Source organism: Rhamphochromis sp. 'chilingali', assembly GCF_963969265.1.
Source record: "Rhamphochromis sp. 'chilingali' genome assembly, chromosome: 12".
Classification (NCBI taxonomy): domain Eukaryota; kingdom Metazoa; phylum Chordata; class Actinopteri; order Cichliformes; family Cichlidae; genus Rhamphochromis; species Rhamphochromis sp. 'chilingali'.
In genome coordinates, this window is record NC_137939.1 from 23,794,656 (window position 1) to 23,803,437 (window position 8,782).

Consider the following 8,782-nt stretch of genomic DNA (forward strand, 5'->3'; position numbering starts at 1 on the left):
GTGCATTAAAATTCAAATCCACTCATGTCATGAGCTTCACCAGAGAAAGAAGATGTAAATAAACTTGCAGTTCTCTGCTTGACTTTGGTCAATCAGTTTCACAGACACACTACTTTTCTTTTCTTCTTTTTTTTTTTTTGTGAAGGATATGATTTCTTGCTGAGAGGTAGTTAGCTCTGTAAGTGGTCAATAACATTGTTATTTTTGTAACTTTCCCTCTACACCAATACAGTGACTTTTAACCATCAAGATGTGATTAAAGTGCAGACTTTAATTCATGATGTTCAAAAACAGCAATGCATTAGCTGTTTATGGATTACAGCCATCTTTTATACATAGTCCCCTGTTTTCAGGGTAATTAGAAAATTAACTGGTGAGCAGTTTCACAGCCAGGCAAGGCCTGTTTGTTTTCATTATCCACTGGCAAATTTATCAGATAAAAGGTCTGGATATTTTTTTTCCAAGGGTTGAACTCTCATTTGGTAGCTGTTCACTAGAACTTAGATTCAAAGACATGTTGATCTATGTGAATCATGAAACTGAAAAAGCACAAAGTTAAATACAAGTAAAATGCAGGGCGGACCAATCTGATGCATTAAAAATGAATGGACTGACGAACTCCACAACAACAAAAAAAGTGCCACAGAAAAAAACTAAAGTGGATGACCCTGAATCATTTGCTTGGTTAAGAAAAACAACGTCACAGCATTTTGCCAAGTGACGCTAATGAGGATGTAGCCGAGCCATTGTTGATGTCTACGAGAGAGACCTTCATGAATGTAAATAAAAATGGTTTACAACAAGGTGCAAACTCATGGCTCTACTCAAAAACAAGGCCAGAATAGATTTTACCAGGAAAAAAAGACACTAAAAGAAACTGCAGTTTGGGGAAAAAAAGTGAATAGATGAAACCAACTACGAATGATTAGAAGAGATCTGAAGCATACCATATACGTTTGCTGTGGTGGACAGTTTTATGGCATGGCTGGTGATAGAATTGGGCCTACACTGTTTATTGATGATGTGACCGCTGATAGGAGCGGCATGAATTCTCAATTGTTCACGGCTTTACTCTGTTCAGATTCAGTCGAATGCTGCAAAGCTGATCACACTGACCCTGTGAGCAGTGCAAACAGATAATGATCCGAAGCATACTACAAAAGAAACCCAAAAGCTACCAAAGAAGTGTGATGTTTTTAAATGACCAAGTCAGTCACTTCATCTCAACCTAACAAAGGATGCATTTCAGTTATTGAAGACACAAAGTGAACACAGCAAGACTGCGAAACAAGCAGCAGTAAAGACCTGGCAGAGTATCTCGTATAGAGAAACACCATTTGGTGAGGTCTGTGTCTAACAGTAACTTTGTGTACATTTAGATTGATACATAGAAGTGTGTCATATTTGCATAAACTCAAAATTATTAGGGTTATGACAAAATAAAAGAAAATATAAAAAAAAGAAAAATGTGAGAATTCAAGGACGACATTAATTCAAGGCACACAAAAAGTATTCATACCCAAAATCTAGTAAAAGTGCGTTTGGTTTAACAGACGTAAATTGAAGCCAAAGGCAATAGCCCCACCTGCTGGCACTACGAATCACTACACCCTTATGAGACGCGAGTTCGTCGCCGCCATATTGCAGCGGTGTTTCTGAGCAAATTCAAACTGGATGACCAGAGACGGTAACATTTATCATGTAGGTACTTATCTTACAATATTTAACCGTCTGTGTTTTAATTTCGACAATTAGAAATAATATTTCTAGCCTGCACAGTGTTGCAGGTTTCATGAAGTGGCAAACATTATTTTCCGTTATGCTAATACATACTGTACAAAATCTGGAGTATTTGTTTATATTTACATGCGCAGCTGCTGATGTAATTCTGCTGACGTATGTGTGTGATTTTTACAACTGCTGATCTACGTTCAGTGCAAGCAACGAGGCGATTTTGCTTGAAATGTGGAACCGCGAGACTTCCTAAAGTTTTATGTGGTTTTTGGTGTTCGTTACAGTCATGTGTGTATGTATTCAGCTCTCTATTTCCATAAATTTAAACAAAATATTATACTAGTTTACTAAAACAAGTATAGTCTTATGTTAGACCAATAGAAAAAAAAAAAGCAATTAACAAAAAATAAAGATACGTACATATTTTGTAATGAACATATTTTTAATTTGACAAAGTATCATTCATAGTGCCTACAAAGTGTTCTGTTAAACGAACCAAACAGATGAAAATATTATGAGTGCTTTAATAACACATGGAATCCTGTCTTTGCATTCCCAGGCCATCTAGAGACAAGACTTTCCAGCACCAATATGGCTGCGTCTATGTGCTGTCGTTAAGAAATGTAAATAGCAAAATATCTGAAACTCTTCTGAATATATTACACTGTTGCCTTATTTTTTCGTAATTATTTTCCACGTTTTTTGTGGTGTGCTATTATTCGTTCTTTAAAAAAAAACGTCAGCAAACGTAACGTCCTCTGATTGGGCTGCAGGACTATCTTCCACTTGTTGAGTGACTGTTAGAGGGCATGCTTTTGCCACACACACACACACACACTGTAGCTACCTAACCTGTAATGTCAGTGGTTGGATTTTGGTAGAACACCATTTTAATTCAACAGGATAAACCAGATTTTTGTAAGATCAAAGTAACTGAAAGGTGGGATAACGGGAGTTTTTATCAGTAGCTACTTTCAGTTTTAGTCAACTTTAAAATTTGCCTAAAGCCTAGAGCCTTTTATGGCTCTTACAATATGAAAGACCCTGCCTTGACCCTGTTTTGTGGGAAACTCCGGCTGTTGCAGATATGTATCTGCATTCATCTGAACAATATATCGTTATATTGTCCCGATAACGATATAACCCTGAAGGTAAGCGCGTCATGGACTAAAGTAAAACAGTATGTTGGATGTGCCACGCAATGCTCAATTACATGTGTGGGAACTAGTGTGTTAGCGCAGTTAGCTCGTTAACGTGTTGGCCGTCTAGCCCCACGCACGGCGCGATCAGGGGTAGCTCGTTAACGGAGATTTGCCGTGTTGTGGCGTTAACGTCATTTCAACGATATTAACGCTGACAGCACTAGTGGGAACACAACGAATATGACTGCACATTTACGCCGACATCATCCTAGTGCAAAGACAAGTGGAAGTAGACAAATACAACTAACATGCATGCTACAAACTTTACCCGAGTCATTTAGACAGCCGTTAGCACATGATTCTCCTTATGGGGACCTGATATGTTTAATATTGTGGCGAGCTCAGACAAGGAGGAGACGGAGGTGTCGTTTGGTCTTGCTTCCCGTGAGCTAGCCAGGGAGCACAGCCGTTTATTGACATCTGCAGAAGAACACTGCCGCTAGCTAACTGCTCAGCGCGGCAACCGCACAGCAACAACACACAGTGCGCCCTCTGACCCCGGAAGGACACACCTCGCAGCGAGAGGGCGTCACCCATCACTATGGCAACATAAACAAAACATAACTGTACAAACAGAACCCCGAACAGCCCTGACCCTCTACATAGCCCCCACCTAAGGGGTCAGTCGTCCCCGACAACCCCATTACCCCACACAAAGTCCTGCAAATGTCCAGGTGCCTTCTTTTGGCGCATCGGCCGGTCACGACCGGCGGGGGAAAAGTCACTCGGGTCAGAACATGGTGTGCCACCATCATCCCACTTCTGACACCAATGTGGCGAGCTCAGACAAGGAGGAGACGGAGGTGTCGTTTGGTCTTGCTTCCCGTGAGCTAGCCAGGGAGCACAGCCGTTTATTGACATCTGCAGAACAACACTGGCTAGCTAACTGCTCAGCGCGGCAACCGCACAGCAACAACAACAACAACAACACACAGGGCGCCCTCTGACCCCGGAAGGACACACCGTCGCAGCGAGAGGGCGTCACCTGTCACTATGGCAACATAAACAAAACATAACTGTACAAACAGAACCCCGAACAGCCCTGACCCGCTACAATATGCTGCTGAGAATATAGCCCAGAAGAAGCGTATAGTATAGCTTTTATTTTGGAAAGAGCCATTTCTCTGTAATAAACTCTCTTTTCCAAAGATGAGTGATTCCTCAATCAGATACAGGGCTTGCAAAATCGCTAGCCCGACGTCCCGGGGCTAGCGATTTTTCCAGTCGGGCTACCAAAATCTATCTCTGCCCTGCCCGTCGGGCTATTGTAGGAATCAAAATATATGTCAATGCTTTTGCATTCTTTCAGAAATGTAGCTGGGTAATTATGTCATTGGCATCGATGAGCCACTGTCAATATGTGACATATTGAAATCGCGTTTGAATTTGCGCTTGTTTTTTGCTTTCACTTTGCAATCGCGCGAACTGTGTATAGAGAGCAACAGCACTGATTGGTGAGTGATGATAATTTGCGCACCAATTCCTCTGACATGGTCTTATCAATCGTTAGCTTACTATGCAAACATGACAAGTGAAATCTCCCGCAGCAAGCTTAAACATGTGAGAGGTTGATCGCGCAGAGAATCGCTGACAGTTATGTGTGTGTGTGTAAAATCAGCAGGATATATATTTTAGTTCTGCTGAGCCAAATAAGACAGGTCAGGGTGAAGAAGTGACAGCCAAAGAAAAGCTTACCACAAAACGTTATGACAAATCAGACTGAAAGGCAAAAAGAAAGTGCAGCTTTATGGTTTCATGGACAAAAGAATTTCTGTGGCTGCAATATGACGAGCTATATAACCAGGGGTGCACATAAGTGGTCCGCAGGTGCGCATTCGCTGTCAAAATAAAAAACGCACACAAGATAAGAAGTTGCAACGAGTGTTTGCGTACATAAGATTTTCAGGAGGAGGACAGACATTTGTTTAGAACTCTTAAAGATGTCGAAGAAGCAAGCTCCTTTAAGCAATTACTGTGATGTTCCTCCACCTCCAAAGAAATGTCAGGAGTGCGAACCACAAAAGAAGCGCGTATTCTCGTATTCTCGTATTCTCGAAAAGGTAGTTGCAGGAGGTGCAGGAGGTGAGCTGGCTTCAAACAAATGATGAACGCACAGAGATGTGGTGCAGAATGTGGCATGAAAATTTAATAAATGACAAATTAAAAAGGCATGAACATTTTTTTTTTGTATCGAAAAAATATCGAACTGTGACACCAAAGTATCGAACCGAACCGTGATTGATATATATATATATATATATATATATATATATATATATATATATATATATATATATATATATATATATATATATATATATATATATATATATATATATGTATATATATAGAGAGAGAGAGAGCAGCTGGATAGCGTAGTGGTTAAACTACACGCCTTTGGAACAGAGGATCGCAAGTTCGATTCCTGCCTGGGGCGTCTGTATCCAGTAAGGGTCCTAAGGCTAGACCCCCTATGCTAAGCAAGCCTACCGCAGACATGAGCGAGACAGATAAATATGAAGGCATGCCGGCTCGGACGTCGCCCGGATCAACAAGGTCCGCGTCAGGTGTTGAGGAACCAGGGCACCCTGACGAAAAGTGGGCTACTGGAACAAGAAGGCATCGGTGGGCAAGGGACGAAAACAGGGCGTTGTTGGAATGCTACTACGCAAGTAACCCCGGCGGAAGGGGCTACATGAATAGGATGAGGGACCTATGGATTCTTCGATACCCAACATCCACAATGACAGCGAAACAACTAGTAGCTCAGTGTTCCAACATTCGAAAGAAGGGACTGCTCTCACAGGTAGAGATTGACGAGGTACAACACAAATGCTACGGCAAGGAGGAGTCAGGACGCCAGGTCAGGGGGGAGATATCATCACCCCCACCCGAGATTGGGTACATAGCCCCAAGTGCGATAGGAGAAGGATCGTTGAGTGCGAGAGGAACTGACCTGAAAAATAGGATCATGGCCAAGCTTGAAACCTGGATCCCCCGTAGCCGGTTACCAAGATTACGTGAAGTACCCTCAGAAGGTCTGCTAGATGATGTTAATGCAGCACTACGGGCAATACCTACAACCACGATTACCGAGCTGATCTACAATACGGCAGCAGTGATCAGTGAGATGCTTGGCTACAAGTTGAACAGCCACAAGGGGCAGTACCCTCCATGGAGAAGGAGGCTAGAGGGCAAGATCAAAGTAGCACGGAGGGAGGTTAGCCAACTAACGGAGTTGCAGAAAGGTGCGACGAATAAGGTGCCTAAGAAATACAGCAAGTTGTCCATACCTGAGGCCTTGGAAACTGCCAAGCAAAGACTCACAGCCTTGGCCAGCCGCTTGAGGAGGTACACCAGAGAGATAGAAGGCAGGAGAATAAACCAGCTGTTCTCCACAGAACCAGCAAAGGTGTACTCTCAGTGGCAAGGGAACAATAAGAGAACAGCACCACCAAGGCTGGAGACGGAGCAATACTGGAAGAGCATATGGGAGAAGGATGCAACCCATAACGGCAATGCTCAGTGGCTAGAGGATCTGAGGGCTGACCACAGCGACCTCCCTGAACAGGGTCCAGTAACCATCACAGTGGCAGATATCCAAGAAAGGGTCTCCAGTATGAAGAGTTGGACAGCACCAGGGCCCGACATGGTTCACGCCTACTGGCTGAAGAAGCTGACTGCACTCCACGAGCGTCTGGCAGCACAAATGAACCAGCTGCTAGTTAACGAGAGACATCCGGAATGGCTAACTGAAGGCCGGACGGTCCTGATCCCCAAGGACCCCAAGAAGGGACCGGTCCCCTCCAACTACCGACCAATAACCTGCCTCAGTACTACATGGAAGCTCCTGTCAGGCATCATATCGGCTAAGATGAACAGGCACATGAGTCAATACATGAGCGGGACACAGAAAGGAATTGGCAAGAATACCAGAGGCGCAAAACACCAGCTACTGGTAGACAGAACAATCAGCCGAGACTGCAAGACCAGACTGACCAACCTGTGCACTGCCTGGATTGATTACAAGAAGGCCTATGACTCAATGCCCCACAGCTGGATACTGGAATGCCTAGAATTGTACAAGATCAATGGGACCCTAAGAGCCTTCATCAGGAACTCAATGGGGATGTGGCGTACAACACTAGAGGCAAACTCCAAGCCCATAGCACAAGTCACCATCAAGTGCGGGATCTACCAAGGAGATGCTCTGTCCCCACTGCTGTTCTGCATAGGCCTGAACCCCCTCAGTGAGATCATTAACAAGACTGGCTACGGATACCGACTACAGAACGGAGCAGTTGTCAGCCACCTCCTGTACATGGATGACATCAAGCTGTATGCCAAGAGTGAACGAGACATCGATTCACTGATCCACACTACCAGGCTATACAGCAATGACATTGGAATGTCGTTCGGACTGGAGAAGTGTAGTCGGATGGTAACAAAGAGAGGGAAGGTAGTCAGAACTGAGGGGATTGAACTACCAGAAGGCAACATTGCAGACATAGAGGACAGTTACAAGTACTTGGGGATCCCACAGGCGAATGGGAACCATGAAGAGGCCGCTAGAAAAGCTGCAACCACCAAGTACCTGCAGAGGGTCAGGCAAGTCCTGAGGAGTCAGCTGAATGGTAAGAACAAGATCCGGGCCATCAACACGTACGCCCTGCCCGTGATCAGGTACCCTGCTGGGGTAATAGGCTGGCCAAAGGAGGAGATAGAAGCCACTGACATAAAGACAAGAAAGCTCCTTACCATGCATGGAGGGTTTCACCCCAAATCCAGCACCCTGAGGCTGTACGCTAAGCGGAAGGAAGGGGGCCGGGGACTGGTGAGTGTCAGCACCACAGTCCAGGATGAGACAACGAACATCCAAGAATACATTAGGAAGATGGCCCCAACTGACCGAGTGCTCAGTGAATACCTCAGGCAGCAGAAACCCAAGAAAGAGGAGGGAGACGAGGAACCATCATGGAAGGACAGGCCCCTGCACGGTATGTACCACCGGCAGATAGAGGAGGTGGCTGATATCCAGAAATCCTACCAGTGGCTGGACAAAGCTGGACTGAAAGACAGCACAGAGGCACTAATCATGGCAGCACAAGAACAAGCTCTGAGCACAAGATCCATAGAGGCTGGGGTCTATCACACCAGGCAAGACCCCAGGTGCAGGCTGTGTAAAGATGCCCCAGAGACAATCCAGCACATAACAGCAGGGTGCAAGATGCTAGCAGGCAAGGCATACATGGAACGCCATAACCAAGTGGCCGGCATAGTGTACAGGAACATCTGTGCCGAGTATAACCTGGAAGTCCCGAGGTCAAAATGGGAGATGCCCCCAAGGGTGGTGGAGAATGACCGAGCTAAGATCCTGTGGGACTTCCAGATACAGACGGACAAAATGGTGATGGCTAACCAACCGGACATAGTGGTGGTAGACAAACAGAAGAAGACGGCCGTAGTGATCGATGTAGCGGTTCCGAATGACAGCAATATCAGGAAGAAGGAACACGAGAAGCTGGAGAAATACCAAGGGCTCAGAGAAGAGCTCGAGAGGATGTGGAGGGTGAAGGTAACGGTGGTCCCCGTGGTAATCGGAGCACTAGGTGCGGTGACTCCCAAGCTAGGCGAGTGGCTCCAGCAGATCCCAGGAACAACATCGGAGATCTCTGTCCAGAAGAGCGCAGTCCTGGGAACAGCTAAGATACTGCGCAGGACCCTCAAGCTCCCAGGCCTCTGGTAGAGGACCCGAGCTTGAAGGATAAACCGCCCGCAGGGGCGTGCTGGGTGTTATATATATATATATATATATATATATATATATATATATATATTGGTTACCC

At 45.0% G+C, this 8,782-nt stretch overlaps 1 protein-coding gene across 1 annotated transcript in view; it reads left to right on the forward strand.

The window, feature by feature from the left end:
- The first annotated feature begins 2,594 nt into the window (after window positions 1–2,594).
- Window positions 2,595–8,782, forward strand: part of LOC308407617 (5-aminolevulinate synthase, non-specific, mitochondrial-like) — a 9,826-nt gene continuing 3,638 nt past the window's right edge. Inside the window, exon 1 of the transcript XR_013973699.1 lies at window positions 2,595–2,885. The gene's annotated coding sequence lies outside the window, so the exon portion shown is untranslated. The remainder of the gene's footprint in view (window positions 2,886–8,782) is intronic.